This window comes from Vanellus vanellus (assembly GCF_965231255.1).
Source record: "Vanellus vanellus genome assembly, chromosome: 4".
Lineage (NCBI taxonomy): Eukaryota > Metazoa > Chordata > Aves > Charadriiformes > Charadriidae > Vanellus > Vanellus vanellus.
The window spans coordinates 44,715,426-44,733,366 of record NC_138909.1 but is presented as its reverse complement, the minus strand read 5'-3'; the positions used below and the strand labels follow the sequence as shown (position 1 = coordinate 44,733,366).

The following is a 17,941-nucleotide window of genomic DNA, read 5'->3' as shown; positions in this document are numbered from 1 at the left end:
TCCTCCCAGCACTCGAAGCCACTTCCTTATTGAGCACTCCGGGGTCCTGGAGATGGTGGAGGTGAAAAGGGCTGGTGGTACGGGGGCGAGAAAGAAAGCCATGCTTGACCCTGGCTGATGGGGTCCATTGTGCTCCTGTTGGCTTCTGCAGATGTGGCAAAAAGATAACTCGGCGACTCTCCCGGCTGACGCCAAGCAGGTGGTGCTAACAGAGAGAGCAGTGATGCAGAGACCGCCCGCCTCGAGGACTTTTGTTCACAGATAATGCCCACAGAGGCGTTTTGCGCGGGTGAAGGAATTTGCATTTGGGCTTGTGTGAGGAGGGTATGCCTGTGAGCGCGCCCGTTTGTGTCCGTCTTTGGCTCGGCAACCCCCTCCCCAGTCTCCTCTTCCGCAGATGGTCCCCAGCCATGAATGACAAAGTGGCTGTTAGGGAAGATGACTGGGGAAGGCTCCACCCATTGGTGCCCACCTCTGAAGGGGGCCCCATTAGAGCCAAGTTGACCATAGCAGGTACTGAGGCATTTGTGGGGCTTGGCAAGCCAATTTAGGGAAAAGGGCCATTCTAGCAAGTCATTTGTTTAGGGTAGAAATGGGCATTATTGATATACTAGGCTGGGGGGGAAAAGTGAGGTGGTCCTGTCATCTCTTGGCACTGAAGATGGATGGGTTGGATAGAAAGTCTGAATGAAGTAAGACTCGATGACTGATGCTTCTCTCCTATTAAAACAATCTTTTTTTGTCCATTAAACCCCCCTGGCTTTGTTCCTCCTGCCATCATGATGCAGTGCCTCTTGTTTTCAGGGTTGACGTAGTTTGCATTCTGAAAACTTTCGGGTGCCGAGGGTATTTCTTAAATCTGCATAATCCCTTGTATCGATGATATCCTTACCACTGAGACTCCAATTCATGCTGGAGCTGCTTTTAACCCATACGGGTTTGAGAACTTCTCTGGATCCAGTTGATGTCCAGGGAGCGATCTGTCATCCCATGACACTTCTGCAGAGCAGCAATAAGTTTAATAACGTTGAGATGCTGCGCGTTTGCTTTTCGGACTTGAGCCTGGCAGTAACTGCTAAATTTGTTTGCAAAATGGTCAAAATAGCTACATGGGAAAGGTATCACTGCTACGCGTTGACACTTTTATCTTCATTAGCTTCTTGGCACTTTATTGACTGCTGTACACAACGCGCTTGCAACCTCCTGGGTATAAGGAAATGTGGAGTCTTTGGTCCTTTTCCAAGCACGAGGACTTGAATGCGGGGATTTTGAAGAGGAAAGCTGTGGCTGTTTGAAGAATGAAATGCCTTAAAAATGCTCGGTGAGGTTCAGCTGGTCTGAGCCAGTGCATTAGCAGTAAAATGTTTGTATGGTTCATAAGTGCAAAATGCAGCCAAATGAATTCAGCTCGGGTGGGCAAAAAGCTGAACAGTAGCCCTCTACAAGTGTTCCTCCTCTGTCAAATGTTCTTTGTACACAGCGTTTTCTTCTTTCTTTTGGAAGGCAGTACCACCTTTTTTTCTTGCATTTACAAATAGTAGCTTTTCTGAATGTTGCAAGGAGAAAGGGCAGATGCTGTGGCCTGTTGAATTTCAGGTGAGGACAGGCAGTCCTAGATCGTCTTCTGGATAACAGGGATGCTTGTTGATGCCAAGTATTGTACAGAAAATGGACAATATCTCATTGCTCCAGGTAGAGAAGAATCCACCTATCACTGGCTTATTGAGATTGGCAATAATGTGCAAAGATGAGATAGTTCCCAGGTCCCTTGATCCTGTTGATGACCTAATCCTGTGACATGTAATTTGTCACCAAAGTCCACCTGTGTGAAGCTCTCTTGGCTGCTCTGGCACCATCACAGCTCCAGCTCTCCCACCACTGTGTTGCTTCTTGTTGGGCTCCAGCTCCAGCTGCAGGGCCTGGGGAGCAGGGGATAGCTGGAAGGGTGAATGGATGAAGGTACAGCAGAGAGAGGTCTTTAATTTGTTCTTCAACTTGTTTTCAATTTGTTCGGTTTTGGACATTGCATTCTTTCTCCTTTAAGATACTAAATGTTAACACAATATTGACTTAAAGCTATGAACGGGGAGGAGATACCATGTGAAAGTGTTTGTGTTTCTGTCTGTTTTCTTTCGCCTGGGAAGGAACACCAGCATAGCCAGTGAAAGGGTGTTTCCAACCTGAAATCCATGTTAAAAGTAATTTCAAGTTTATATTTCAGATAGGTTTATACTTACCATGGAGCTGTCCTGTCAATTAGTGTGGCTTTGCACGAGCAGGCAGAAGCAGCCTAGCTTGGTTATGTAGGGAGAAAAATGACTGGGCAAAAAATGCACCAAGTAAGTATATTTCAGTGCTAGCTGTTACGGAGCAATTGTAGATAAGAGAAAAATTTCAAAGTAATGTGGGACGATTAAGTTTAAGAGAATGACCAAAATTAGTTCTTAGTACAATAAAATATAAAATGGTAGAAAAATGTAGTGATTTGGTTTGCATCTTGAATACAGAACCTTGTAGTGGAAAATAAGCCCTGTAGAAAGCCTGATTTTCCCCTTGCTCTCACAGAAAATGGGAGCAATTCCATCACTGTATCATAAAGAGGAAAAAGAATCAAACACAGAGGATCAGAATTGCTATTCTGAGTAGACAGTAAATTAAAAAGTAACATGTCTTCCCATCCTGGAATAATTCTAAATCCATAAATACCTTTAATGAAGTGATAGAGTAAACCAAATCGCATCTCAAATCCTTCTGTAAGAGCTCTTTTATAACAAGGGCCTGACAGTGATACTCAAATATATAAGGCTTTACAAGGAAGCGATAGTTACTTTTCCCCCTTAAGGTTTAAAATTTGCTCTTACGCACTTGGTACTATATGTTAGAAATCTGAAATAAAATTAGTTCCATAAATAACCTTGCTAAAATATGAAAGGAGCCTAAATAATTCAGTTTTTTGAATCTTGCTTTCAAAAGTGACTTAGGTGCTTCTGTCCAAATACCATTGAATGTCCAAATACCACTGAAGATCTCTGGGAGACTTCAAATCAGCCCCAAGACTGCACATGCAATAAGTTCACTGTTCTCTCTGCAGCTTCTGGCCAGCTGGAAATGTTTTAGCTTTTAATTTCTATGGGTTTATTATAAGAAAGTTGCTTGAAGAGGAAGTTTTTATGTTTGTCTGTGAAGTCACTGCAATCCACAGCCATGCTGATCTCTCCTAGAAGCCAGATCGACACTCATGGCTGCCCGCCAAGGAAAATCTGTCTCTGGCACTCGAAGAATTTCACTCCGGGCTCTAGAAAGGGAACGTCCTTGATGGATTAGAGCTCCTTATTCTCAGCCTCTCCGTCTGTCCGGCGAATTATAAATCCTGTGTGTTGAATTTCCTCTGCAAGTGCAAACTTCAGCATCGAGGGAGATTTAGAGAAGGGAAGGCAGGAGCATGTCTTTTTGGAGGCATGCATACATGCAAGGGATGATCCATTCTTCTGCTCCATCATTTTTCTGTTATGCTTAATGGTTGTAACTTGATGGTGGTTATGAATTTGAGTATCAGCCCTTCAAACCCCATCAGTGAGGTTAAGACAGGCAAGTGCTATTGTTGGGCGTGGAATAGCTCTTCTGCTTCTCACTTGTCCAATAGCAAACTTTTTATGCATCTTTTTACTGCGTTTGAAAGCCAGTTGTGGTTATTGTGGGTTTGTGTTGGATGCTGGCCAGCTGAGTAATGAGAGGTCAACCTCTGGTGGCATTAATATTAACTCTGATAGAGATGCTTAATAAAACAATATTCTGCTCAGGAACATGATTCCCTTCCGTCCCTGCTCTGTGCCTTGTTCTTCCCTTCATAAAAGTTTCGTATCTCTTCTGCAACATTTGCATAGTTACTGAAGAGGTGTTTTTTTTCATTTAGACTACGAAATACAAAGTTAGAAGCTTTTAGCCATATGTAATGTGCAGTTGTTTAACCTTTGTGTCCATCTTAATTTCCCCTAATGACTTCTGAACCTTCTGGCCTGTTTTGGCCATATTTGGTGGGCTTTAAAGGTATAACAGCCCTACACATTTTTCTGAAAATAATGAGCCAAGATAGAGGAGGAAAGCTGCGGTGTGAACTCATCCCTTAGACTCAACCTTGAGAGAGACCCACTGGGAAACTTGGATTTCTTGGTTCTGTGCTTGGTTTAAGGAACCACCTGCTCCGTTGTAGGGAACAGCAAACTGCGAGGTTACGTTGAGAGATACAGTAATGCTAGCATCTGTGGATGTCCAGCTTAGCTGCTTATCTAAACATCAGATGATAAATAAGGTTTTTAAAACTCCATCTGACTTGGTTGTTGGCTGCTTTAAAGGCACTTGAGGCTTGGACTTGTGCAAGGTGAGCACGTATCAAGTGAGATGTAGCCCTGTCTCCTACTGCTACCATGTGGTCTAGGGCTTCCATACCCAGCCCTGCGCATAGTGGCTGAGGGGAAGCCTGTGCAAATTTGGCCTGAACAGCCAAGACCCCATGGGTCTGTGCCTTGACATGACACTGCAAGGCTCTGGCCACCTCTCTATTCTGTTACCTGAGTAAGAACATGGAGATAGTCCTTCCAAGAGGCAGCTCCCAGGACAGCATGCAAGTTCATTCCCACCAGGCAGGAAGCCCTGGGTTGTAGTTTTTTAATTTGTTTTTATATTTTGCAGTTAAATGTGGTTTTCCTGCCCTGCAAAGTCTAATGAAATATCTGAGGAGCAGTGTGAAAACAAGATGTTGGGTGAGACTTGGAGCTGGTCCTGAGCCTGCTAAGAGGGACTGCCCATGCCATGAGTGTGCAGTGGTGTGGAGAGAGGCTCGTTACATGTGAAACTGGTTTGGCTTATTTTTCCCCACTTGTTTTGCTGGTAGATGCAGCAGAAGTTGAAAATCGTGTTAGAAGGAGGATCAATTAAGTTAACTATCTTGGCAAGAAGTCTTCTCTTCACATGTACTTGCTTGCATCTTTGAAGCACAGGTTTCTGTTGTAAGAGAAGTTGCAGACAGAGTAGCTGCCGTGTTAATCATTGGATGCAGCAAGGCAGAGATGAAAAGGTGACTCATGGGTTTCAGCTCATCTCCTTCCTTGTCAGTTGCTATTTTCCATCTCCAAATTGTTCTGTAGACTGCTATTCCCCTGGCCCACTACCTTGCCTGTCTTCAGCCTTGCAGCTTGGCTGGCTCTCCCAAATGCCCGTTGCACTGCTCTGGCCAAAGACTGCAACATGGGGGATCTATATACTATCTTTTTTGAGAAACGCTCTTCTATGGTTTAGTTTCTGATCATCTTTAGTGTTTAATGGTCTTTGCAAGGGGACTTTTACCATAGGAAGACAACATTTACATTTTACATCTCAACATACATTCTCTCCTTCTAACTGCATCCCTTTACTCCTGTGTTCACCCTGTATCCTGTCCTTGCTTAATGGTGCTTTCTTTAATTATTTAACCACAACTACATGGCCTCTGCCACATTCTCCTCTCCAGCTCAGCAACCTGACGCCCTTTGCTGGCTCTTGAGAGTGGTCCTGCATGCCCTGCCTGCAGCTGCCTCCCATGTGGTGTCAAGCAAAATGTTGTATTCTATTAATCTTTCATTGCAAATGTCATCATCTTGTGCACTAAGGAAACAAGAGGTGTGAAGACACATGTTCCAGTTGCAGCCTTAATTCTTAATTACCCGGCAATGATGGGTTTGAGCTAGTTTTATCATTACCCTTAAATATAGGTTTTTGCTGTTAAGATTGTATCTTCAGGCTGTTAATTACTTTTGTAGATCCTCTCCAAGTTCCTTCCACTGATTGGTATCTTTGGGTAATGCATCCACCATTGTTAATAGTGTTCATTATGGTAGTGCCTGCAGGCCAACTAAGAACTGCCATTTTGCTTGGTTTTGTGCAAACACGAAGACCTGAAGAATCTAAACAGATGATGGAGACCAGAAAAGGCAGGTCAAATACATCTGACTTACAGCCGAACACATTACTGCCAATTAAATGGTATTTTGTTTCCTAACACCTGTGAATGTCATAGATACTTTTCTAGGCATCCAGAAGCCATATCCAACTCAGCTTACCAGAAGTGGAGATATTATCACCTTCATCCTCTGTCACACCTCTCTACTTCTACAGACCCAAATTATGGTGGTTTTTCTAAATGCCAAATTGCCTGGGGAAACCAATTTCAAAGGTGTAATCTGGTGTTAATTTATGGTGGACCTCAGCAGTGTCTGGGCCATTCCAGCATCATGCTGTGAGTTTCCTCTCAAGTTATCTGCATGGGGTAATACAATAATTTTGTTAACAAAAAAAAAGACTTGTTAACAAAAAATAATGCCTGGATTTGTTTTCTAACTCCATATTTGGAATGAAATTACCTGTGAAAATGTTTGCTGTAATCACTTGGTGGAAAGTAACAGTTTGTGTAAAGTCGGATTTATTAAGGCCCATTTAAAACCTTATGAAATTCATGTACTCATATTGTATCAGTCATTTACTCTTTGGAAGGTGGACCTGGACATACCCTTCAGTTCAGGTTAGAAACCTGCTGTGGTGAGAACATGGTACCTGCTTTGCCTGTGAAGAAGGTGTGCTCAAGGCCCCCAACAGCTGGATTTCACATGAGGATGTGGAACCTATTTCATGTTACCCCTTGTGCTGCAAATGCCCTTTTCCACTAGTCAAGGTATGTGGGTGTCTCCATCCTTCTGTCTCCCACCCCATGTCTCCCTAGGAAACTTGGAAGAGGTGAAGAAATAAAAAGATAAGATGGAGGGAATGACTTTAACAAAAAACAACCAAAATTAACAAACCCCTTTAGATATTTAGTGGGGGAGCCTTTTTTGCCTTATTTCATGCTCTTAATATCACCTGATCCTTCTGCATTGATGTTAGCACCATCCTTTTTAACCCCTGTTGGTAACATCAGAGCAATGTGCTTTCTCTTTTCTGGAAACCATTTGGACCTTGATTAAAAGCTGTCTCAGAGCAGTCATGACACATCTAGGAAGTAGCAAGAGATGGTTTTCAAGCTGTTTCCTAAACATCAGGCTGGACTCCCAACGCATGGGAGTGCTCCTCCAGGCGTCCTGCACCTCTGGTGGTGCTCAATCTACCCAGAGTACTTGTCGGGAAAGGTGCTCCATGTTGGAGACATCATGGATGACAGATAGAGGCATTTTTTCTCTGCTCCAGTGCATCTTTAAGCAAATGCCAATGGAGATGTGTTCAGACATGGATTGTCAGGCAGGCATTGCCCAGAGAGCTGTGCAGGAATACCCCAGGCTGTGGCTAACCCAGTACACCAGGAAGGACATTCCAGTGTCTTGGCCAAACCACTGTGTTTCTTCCTTGTTAGGCTCAGGGTATGTTTTTCTTTAGTGCCCCAAAACCAACAGTATTTGAAAAGGGCACATTAAGTAGTTTATTTATTTTTAAATCAGTGTTAACTGTCTGACTCACAAAGAAAGGATGCTTCAAAGTTTGTGCTGAAAATCCAAGCTGCTGCTCGCTGTGCTCTGCAGAAAGGGGATGGGGAAAGGGAAAGACACACAAAGGCATGAGCTCAGAGCAGATTTAGAGCTTTAACTCTGATTTTTCTTGCTTTGGTGTGTTTAAGCTAGCCTTAGTGTTACTTTAAACATAGCCTTTTGTAGTTCAATTATATTAAAAATACAGATCCCTAGTTCGTTTGGCTGCTCCCAACTCGGTTAGAATCCATCACTCTTGATCCAGGAAGGATGTTTTGGCACGGTGAGGAATTAAAAGTGCCTGGATGCTCCCCAGAGCCTTCAAAAAAAAAAAATCAAGAGTGCAAACATATTCTGTTAGCACTTCTCTTACACGGAGAGCACTGCCTGGGTTTCTTTCGTTAGGGCATGGCAATTGAAATTGTGGAGCCTGTCGACACTTTACAGACTGGAACAATAAAAACAAACAAACAATCAAATCCTCTTTCATAGGGAGATTTTGGGGCTAGACAAAGGAAATAAAGGGAGGAAATGAGGAATTTGAAAGCGAGAAATAGACTTTTCTACCTCATGGTTGGGTGTTAAATTCCTCAAGATGTCACGTAAACAGGGCACTAGGCTTGTTTAGATGTTGAAATCAAAAGATGATGGGGTGGAAGATACTTGTTCTCACCTTAATTGATGCTGTAGGTTGACCCTTGGGGTTTGCTTGGGAATGACTGGGCTTTTTGTGCTGTGGACACCCCCAGGTCTGGGGTTTGGTTCCATATGCCCCATGCTGCTTGTGTCCATCTGCTGAAGTTGACACAGAAATTGCATTTTTCTTTCCAAGGCTGTGTGCTGAGAGCAGTTCAGTAAAATATTAAGCAATCGCCCATTATTCACAGAATCACGGAATCACGGAATTTTCAGAGTTGGAAGGGACCTCTAGAGATCATCTAGTCCAACTCCTCTGCTAAAGCAGGATTGCCAAGAGCACATTACTCAGGACTGCATCCAGGCGGGTCTTGAAAATCTCCAGAGAAGGGGACTCCTCAACCTCCCTGGGCAGCCTGTGCCAGTGCTCTGTCACCCTCACCGTAAAGAAGTTTTTCCGTGTATTTGAACGGAACTTCCTGTGTACTAACTTGTGCCCATTACCCCTCGTCCTGTCACTGGGAACCATTGACAAGAGTCTGGCTCCATCCTCCTTCAACCCACCCTTTAGATACTTGTATGCCATAATAAGGCCTCCCCTCAGCCTTCTCTTCTCCAGGCTAAAGAGTCCCAGCTCTCTCAGCCTTTCCTCATAAGGGAGACGCTCCAATCCCTTAATCATCTTAGTTGCCCTTCACTGGACTCGCTCCAGCAGTTCCCTGTCCCTCTTGAACTGGGGAGCCCAAAACTGGACACAGTTCCTTTCTCTTGTTTTCGTGTATCTTTTATGGTAAAACAAGCAGTGCAGCCACTCCAGCAGGACTCCATGAAGAACATTAGCAAAAGGGGACCTTGCACTGGAACAGGAATACCTTTTAGTTGTTTTTTATACCTCTAAGACTCAACTGTAGACCCTGCCTCTTCCTGAGTACCCTCCGCTCCGGCTGTTCATGGTCCATCCACCCTGGAGCAGGTTGCTGTTACTTCAGGCATCTGCCGTGGGACATGAAAAGCAGGAGCTGGCCCGTGCTGGTGGGAGGAGAGATCTCCACCCCGCTGTGCCCTCTAATTGCAGGAGGCTGTGAGACAGTCATCTGATTGGGGATACGGACACCACTGGAGTTATAAGGCCCACTTTCACCTTTAACCTGCTGATTGAGGCAGGATTGATGAGGAATAGAGAGGGCCAAAGGTGGTTGCCCTTCACCTCAACATCTCCGCCTGTGAAACCAAATCCGCTCTGGCGATCTGTGCATGCCTGGGAGCTGTCACTCTTGAGCTGGTGAGGAAGAGCTGTTCATAAAGAAGCCTTTATGGAGCTGCCTTTCATGACATCCTAGCTTCACCTTGTGCAATGTAGATTCCCCCCCCCCCCCCCCCCCCCTCCCCCGAGCTCCTGTTGCTGCTATGAAAGTGAAGAGTCGCATGGCTCAGCTGCTGGGTCTCCCCGGAATGTGTCAGCTGGACCTCAGTGGGTGGTAAAGTCAGTTTTGAAGAGCAGTCTTGTTCTTTGAAGCCGTAGGGAAACGGTATTGTGATGCATCCAAGTAATTCTTTTCCTTGGGATCTCTCAAGTGCAGCTGGATCACTGGGTTGTCATTTCAGAGCAAAGAAACGTTAGCTCTTGGAACGCCTGTTGTAATATTTTGCCAGTCAAGCAGTCAACTTTCTGAAATAACACGTGCAAATCAAAAAGCCACCAGTGGTGTGATGAACATCTGGGGAAAGAGCGCAAGACAGGACCGCTGGTGCTTTTGTCCATCAAGGTGACTTCAGTTGCAAGGCGATTGTTTGGGAAGCCTTCAGTACCCTCTATCCTTAAGGAATGAGCTATTAATTGCCTCTTAGACTCCCGGTCCCAGAGCAGTCTGTTCTCAGACTCTCCCATTGATTTTTTCCATTTGATTTAAAGAGTACACATATTGACTAACATTTATGTAGTGCCATACACGTGGATTAAGGGATTGATAAATGAGATAAGGTTTGCGAGGAAAGTCAGCGACTCTGATGTGTAGGAGCCCTATGAAGGAAAGAAGGCAGAGGAGAGGGAACTTGACCTCTTCATACTTCAAGCTGAAGCAGTGGAGAGCAGGTGCAGGAATGACAGCAGTACTGGAGCTTTGAAAGAAACCAGCAGAGAGGACATGTGTGCTCCAAATAAGTTGAGAGTTGGGATCTCAGCATTGTGTTTTAAGATTACTTCAATGTTATATTTCAGCCAATGATTCCTTTGTGAAGCTCGGTCACTTGAGGTTAACATACTGCGCATCTCACACAAAAGCATCGGTCCTTCACAATTGTCATTTTTATTGATGAATTGACAGCAAGGTGGCACTATATAGCAAGGAACATTACAGTATGATTTATTTCAACTGTTCTATTAGTTCCCCCCATCATATGATAAAAATAGTAATTTGCATTCCTATAGGTTTTGTTAATTCCAGGTCATGTGTGTTTGTTTTTTAAACACAACACAGTAGTTGTTGCTGTTAGATGTGTAAATGTGTTATTTTGTAGGTTGGTTCTATTGGGAGTGTTTACAGATTGATCTGGTAATAGTGGGAAGTTTTGTGCTCTTGCTCTAAATTGATGCTTCACTGTTTAAGTGCAGTTGTTCTCCAGAATAGCAAGGGAGTGGTACAGGTGTTAAAATGTTGAAGCCCAGAGGTATCCTAAATGTCCAGAAGAGACAAGGAGATAGGACACAGGCATTCAAGAGACTTGTGGCTTGCTGGAGTAGCAGTTGGTGGGTGCCCTTACATGCCTAAAATGGCACCAGATGCCTGAACTGCTTTGGGTGACTGATGGTTGGTTTATTAGATGTATGTCAACATCTGCTGTAGTGACTAAATGGAGCTTTGAGGTAACAGCTCTGCTACTAGTAGAAGTAATGGAAGATGAGGTGGGTTTGGTTCTAGCTCGTGGCTGGTTGTGTTCCAGGTGTATGTGCTAATGCAGTTTCAGTTTCCTATCCTTATATATATCTATGCAATTTCAGGGAGAGAGGAGTGGGGAACATGGCCTCTAAAAGGCAGCTCTTTTCAGGAATGAGAGGAAACAGCTGTAAGGTGCCCCAGGCAAAGTTTAGACTGAATATTAGGAAAGATTTCTTCATGAAAAGGGTTGTCAAACACTGGGACGGGCTGCCCAGGGAAGTGGTTGTCACCATCCCTGGAAGTATTTAAAACACATGTAGACGTGGTGCTTAGGGCCATGGTTTAGTGGTGGACCTGGTAGTGTTAGGCTAATGGTTGGATTTGGTGATCCTAAGGGTCTTTTCCAACCTAAATGATTCTGATTCTTCACGCCCAGTGTTAAAGTGAACAAACCAGAAATATCCTTGGTTGACTTTCTAGCTTTCAGCTTGACTTTGCATTCCTGCCTATTAGAAAAACTAACACTTAATTCTAGAAACATCATAAACTTCACCAAAGCATCAGAGATTTAAAAAGCATTAGAAATGCAGTGTGCAATTTTGACTAAATATTAGAATAAGTACCCTTATGATTGCCTATTTTTAGATGTATCCAAAACAACGTGTGAGTTGCAAGGTGGTTTGTGAGATCAGCAGAGTGCTAAGAGGGCTCTGTGTGCTACAGATACACAGGGAGGAAGAGAGCAATTAGGCTAATGGTCTTTAATTGATAAAGATTGAGGTGGTCTGACCACCAGCGCAGAGGAGTGGCAGTTTTCTGCTGTGAGTCTTGTTGGAGGATCTGGCTGAAGGTGAAACCGGTCTAACACAGAGTTTGCACCTGGACCTATGAGCCAGTATGAAGACTGAACAAAGTGAGGACAGGTTCCTTCTGGAGCAGGAGGACCTCCTGAACTTTCAGGACTATCAAGGCAATTCAGAGGAGAGTAAACAAGGGTGAGAGGAACAGTACATCTGTGTGTGTGGCAACAGAAGCAGCCCACTGAGCAGTTTCTGCTTTGTAGAAGAGTGTGTTGCTTGTGCTCTGTAACAGTCCACAGTGCAACGTGTTGCTTGCAGGAACACCTGAGATGAGGTGAAGCTGAGTGGCTGAACTCCATTTTACAGACTTGATCCTTTCTCCACTGAGAGGGATTGATGTGTCTCCAAGGGCTGTTGAGGTTCCAGCTGAGATGAGCTTTCCTCTGGAAATGGTTGTGGCATCCCTATGGCTTCTGACAGGTCCAAGCAGAAAACGTGCATCTCACTTGGCTCAGTTGAGGTTAAACAACGGAAGAATCATGAAGTCTCTTCCTCCACCTCCCACTGCCTTTGAAGATGCAAGATGCAAACACCTTTCAGACCACAAATCTACAAAGCCTTCTGCAGGAGGCCCTTCCAATGCACACAGAGATGGTGGCTGGTGCCCCTCTTGTCAAAAAACCATGTGTTTTGTAATGATTTTGAACCTCTGACTCTTCCGCACCAAAAAACAGAAACGTCTGGCTTGTTCCCACAGGGGTGAGGAATGGGGTGGTTTCCACTGTAGGCTACGTCTTCCTGTGCTTGCAGACAGGTCAACCCCAAAAATGGGGGAAGGGATACATATGACTTCAGACAGTGTTTATTATATTTAACTCTAAGCTGTTCATTTAGCGCCTGTTATTACCAGATGCTTTAACGCATTCTTAGGCACCGTGTCTGCATTGGTGGGGCTGTTTCGAGATGCCAGACAGGTTTATGCTGCGAAGACCCATCCCCAGTTTGCGGTGTGTTTTCACATGGTTCTCTTGGATAATTCCTTGCCCTTTCTAATGAATCTAACAAACCACATGAGGTGCAGCACTTATTCAGGTCATGTGCTCATGCATATTAATCTCTTCAACCATCTTCTCCTTCTCTATCAGGCCCCGCCGAAGGCAGTTCCCTGGGGGATGTATTTTCATGTAACAGCTAGCTGGCGTCAAGTCTCGCGGATCGATACTGTGCATACTTTCAGCGTTTAAATTACCACCATGGTCTGTTGGTCTTGGCTTAGGCAAAAGAATCCCGGTGATGAAATGACACTTGATCTGGAGTTTGCCAGATAGTGTAAACAAGCACATTAGTTGGACCGGATAGGCATGATAATTGCAGAGTGAGGCTGTTGCTTGAATGGATCCATTAAAGCTGGCTTCAGGGAGCTGCATCATCCTTTTCGATTGCTGCAAAGAAAGGGCCGGGAAAAAATAGTCGTGGCTGGAAGATCTTGCTGCGGAAGAGTGAAGCACTGAATTTATTCTTAACTCTTCGTTGCTGAGCTTGTGCTGCTTGCTGGGTGCAATTTGGGATATTGGATCACTTAGGGATCCTTTTTTTTTTGCACTTCATGTTGTAGGAGAGCTGTGGTTAAATGGGGTTATGTAGCTGTTGCTATTGAGCAACCACATGCTGCAGAAGATGGGTAGAGTTTTATGTCCTACTGTTTCAGGCGTCAAATCCCTCATTGATCCCATCAAAGAGGAGAAGCATCCACCTTTTTCCTTCTCCAGAGCAGTTCTGACTGTTTGCAGAGGGCTGGGGTGAACATTTTACTTGCTTTAAGAATTTTCGTGGTTTGGAGCCAAGCGAGTACCAGAAATGCTGCAATTTGAATGGGAGGTCCCTGGGAAAAGCAATGCATTGCATGCATTTGGAAAGGTCTGCCAGAAGAGTGATGGGGAGATCCTGATGTTTATTCCTTGATACCCACTCATGTTAGTTGAGAAACAGCTCTGCCATGGGGAGGAAGTTTTTCAGATGTTTGATTTATTTTGACTGAAGTTTGAGAATTCAGCTGTAAGAGTATATTCACAATTTTAAGAACTGGTCTTAAAAAAAAATAATAAATACTGTAATACTAGATGTCAGCTGACCCAACTTTCTTGACCCAACTTGTGTTTACTGGGTGATCTGTTGGGATAGCGACAGTTGGATTCTGTGTGTCACCAAGAGCCTTCATCTTGCTTGAGCAAATCCTGAGTTCATTAAATCAGGTAATTTATCTCTGTGACTCAGTTCTTGCCTTTTTTGATCAATTGCTCAGCTGTAGTGGTTGGCCAGTCAAAGTTTGGGCTGTGGCTTGATTTTATCAGACATGAGGTTGCAGAGCTTTTGTTTCCAGTGTGTAGTTGGCAGTTTTGTGCCATTTGGGATGAGACCTCTTGTGAACAGCAGATTTGTTTACTTTCTGTGATTTTTTTTTTTTAATTTATTTATTTATTTATTTTGTAGCTCCCACGAACTGTCTGCTACTGTCTCCCCTGGTGGGTGCTGGGCTGGGTGGGGCTGGGAGTTCTGGTGTTGGAAACTCAGGTTTTCCTGGGTGGATGCATACGTCTGAATTTTACTTAAAGCATGTGTATGTTTTGAGCATGGGCTGGAGCACCCTGATATGCTGAATACAATAATAATAATAAAAAAAGGTCTGGTTTTTGTATTACGTTGTGTCAACCAGACAGACAGAGAAGGAGTAATAGGTGTGTACCACGCCAAGACTCACTTGGCATCTCCCCATCCTCCTGTTCACAGCAGTCGCATCTGCCCAAGTGGAAGAGTAAATACTCCTCCGATCTAATCATGTTAAATGTTCCAGAGTGTAATACCTTAATTTGGTTGCTGACATGAGGGCTGATGGGGAAATGATGTGGTAATCAGGAATGACAGCAATGGTAGATAGGAATCTTTTGTTTCAAAGATTAAGCGAACCTGAGTAGATAGTCTTGTCGGGTGTGCCCCATAACCAGAAATAGTCCTCACATGCTGACTCAGAGCACAAAGCCACTCATGAAAGTTGAGTCTTTCTGCAAATGGCTTGACTTGTTCTCACGTAAACCTGTTATTGGCCTCTGGAAGATGCAGTCCAAGGTCAGAGGTATCTACGGTTGGACTTGATGATCTTAAAGGTCTTTTCTAACCTAAATGATTCTATGATTTTATGATTATATGTGGTATTAAATTGTTGTGAGTACACTATAAAGAAAAAAGCAACAAAAAATGTAATGCATCTTTTCTTCTTTTTTGTGGCAAGTTGGAACCAAAGTGTACGAAGTCTGTTATTGCTCTGCTCCTCTTAATGTTTAAAATCTGGAGGGGGGAGGGGAGGGAGTCCTCCCTGGAATGCACACCCTATGCAGAATTGCTTTTCAAAAGTGTTTGAAAACAATCGCTTCTGCAGGAGTAGGAGCTAATTTGAACAGCCAGTTCTGTCCTTGAGATGTACATTCCAGGATGCCAGAGGAAAATAGCAGCCTGAAATTTGCTTCATGTTTGAGGTTAGTTTGAAAGGAGTCCGGCGCTTTTATTGAGGGTGGTTTTATATAGCAGCTCTCAGTGGAAACAGTTTGTCTTTTATATTTTTAGGTTAAGGGATTTCTTTAAGGTCAACCTGAGTTCACACAATTTTCTCTTCTGCTTTGATGAAGGTAGGCATTATTATTTGAAATTACTGGGGTCCTAACTTGCTGTATAACCTCTCGGGCGCATTATTCTATATGGCTGTGGAAGCAGGTTGATGAAATGAATGTGCTCGTGTCATTTCCCAGTTTGTGGCAAAAGTGCTGCTTTCATTTTATCCCCTTGAACAGGTGGAAGTTTCCTGTGAGCATCAAGTGGCATGCCAGACACTCGTTGCCTTGAAGAGGAGCATTGCTTATAGACTTAATTGCAGAGTCTATAATTTAGGGCATTTACATATCCTTTTAGCCCCTTGCTGGTTTCTCTGAAGGCAGAGGAAGCCTCCAGGACAGATTTCTCTCCACTAGCATATTTTTCCTATAGATTGTCCTTTAATATACATGATGAGAATATTCTGCTCTCGTAAAGAGATAGTACAGCATGTATGGGGCTGTGTGCACAAATATATATGAAGTTACAAAGTTTTCCAAGAGGAAAAGATGATGTAATGGACTGTGGAAGCAATATTTTTTTTCTTCTTTCTCTCATCCGATCACACTTATGATATAAATAGTGGAAAAAAGCACAAACCCATTGAAATATGAACCACTCCAGTAAAGCTCCCCCATCGCTGCGTGCTGGGTTCAGGCAGCAAGCGGCATCCATCGGTGGTTTCCAGCACATTAGCGGCAACGTGTGGAGCCATCTGTCATGGCTTGGAGGTGTCAAACCGATTCAGCAGTTCATTAGGCAGGGCCAGAAGAAAAAAATAGTCTAGAAAATCAACGTATAGACAAGAGAAGAGGAGACTGAAGAGCTGGAGGAAGCACAGTCTGCTATGCTGTAATTTGTTAAGTCATTTGCCACTGCACGATGTTGTGGGGTCAGGGCAGTTCATTTACCACCTCTGCAAGGGAATTTGGATTTTTCCCTAGCATGTTAAAGCATGGCAAACAGCATCACCAGTGCTTCGATGGGTGGAACCTGTCCTCTCCAAAACCACCCTCAGAAATGTCCCAGCATGATGGTTGGGAGGTACCATCCTGGTGGACACATCCCAGCTTGGATTAAGTTCGAACGAGAGCTCCAGATAATGATGTTTGCTGTTTTCAGAGCTGAGTCTGAGTTTTAAATTATTTATTCTAACAAAATTGTTAGCTAGTGTGATGGCTTGAAGGAACAAACACCTACTTTGGTGCATCTACAAAGCAGGTCTGCTCCATGGGAACCTGCATTCAACCCTCCTCCACAGACTCTCTAGATATGTTTGCACAAAGCATTTCTGAGCCTGAATTGTTAGCCATCCACGGCCAGCTACAGAACAGCAGGGCTTCTCTGGTTTGCTTCTTCCAGCATCCTTATTCTGGCTGACATGCAGGATCTCGCCTTTATCTTCCTACCTCTTCATTCACTGTTGGAATTTGGACCTTGCCTTGGTGATAGTGGGTACCGCTGGCCAAGCAGCCACATGCAGCATATGCGGGACATTGTTTTTAGGGCAGTTGAAGCTCTGTCTTCATCTTCTTGCCTTATTATTAAACCCTTTTCAAACAAGTACAACTCTGGATAATGCCAGCTTTTTGTTTCTATTTCTTCATGTTTCCATTGCTTGCATTGTTTGAATGGACTACTTCTCTTCTGGTATGTTCAAAGACCAACTTCTATATCTTCACAGGCTGCATTGCCACAGTGACTGTAGAGGTAGCAACGTGAACTAGGAGTGCTTTGGTTTAATTTTCTCATTTCTCCTTCTCAACGTGTCTGTTTGCGGGTCTCAACTCTAATACTTCACTCACCACTTAGGTGCACTCAGGCACCCAATAGTTTGCTTGAAGGGAAACCTTGTGCTCTGCAGTTATACTGGGATTTGAGATGTACTTGTTTGACTCAAATTATGGACTGACACTGCATAGATTGGCTTTATTTCTAAATGGGCATCACACAGATGCATTTCCTACCAATTTACTGTACAAGCTGTGCTTTGTTTTGAACATGAGAGTTCAGTCAGGGAATTCCAGCAGACCAGTGCAGTAAGTTAAAGCAGAAATTGAGACTTGAATTAAAGTTTTGGGGTTGCTGATGTCCTATTAAAGGCCGATTTGAAGGATGCATGCAGAGTGTTTGCACAACTATTCTACAAGGCGAAACTGTTAAGATACAGTGCCAAGACTGGAAAGCTAATTTTTATTTTTATATTGGATCTGCTTGCAGAGTTTACTTAATTTGGTGTGGTTTCCCCTTGAAGAAGCACTTTAATGCTCTTTTAACCGGAATCTCCTCCAGCAGTGGAATGTACATGAGACCCCCAGAAAGGGCATCACAGCCCCAAGCCAGAGCAGCACGTTCCCTTTTAGTTGTTTTCTGTGGAACAGATGGAAATGCGGTTTTCTTCAGAAATTTATTCAGAAATGCATTTCTGAAGGTTTTCTCACCTTCAGTGTCCTGGGAGAGCCTGGATGTGGTGATAGCAAGCAAGATTGATGGTAGACTT

At 43.9% G+C, this 17,941-nt stretch overlaps 1 protein-coding gene across 2 annotated transcripts in view; it reads left to right on the top strand.

Moving 5' to 3' along the window:
- Nucleotides 1–17,941, top strand: part of EXOC6B (exocyst complex component 6B) — a gene marked incomplete at its 3' end in the record, with an annotated part of 312,754 nt that overhangs the window by 242,754 nt on the left and 52,059 nt on the right. The window lies entirely within an intron of this gene.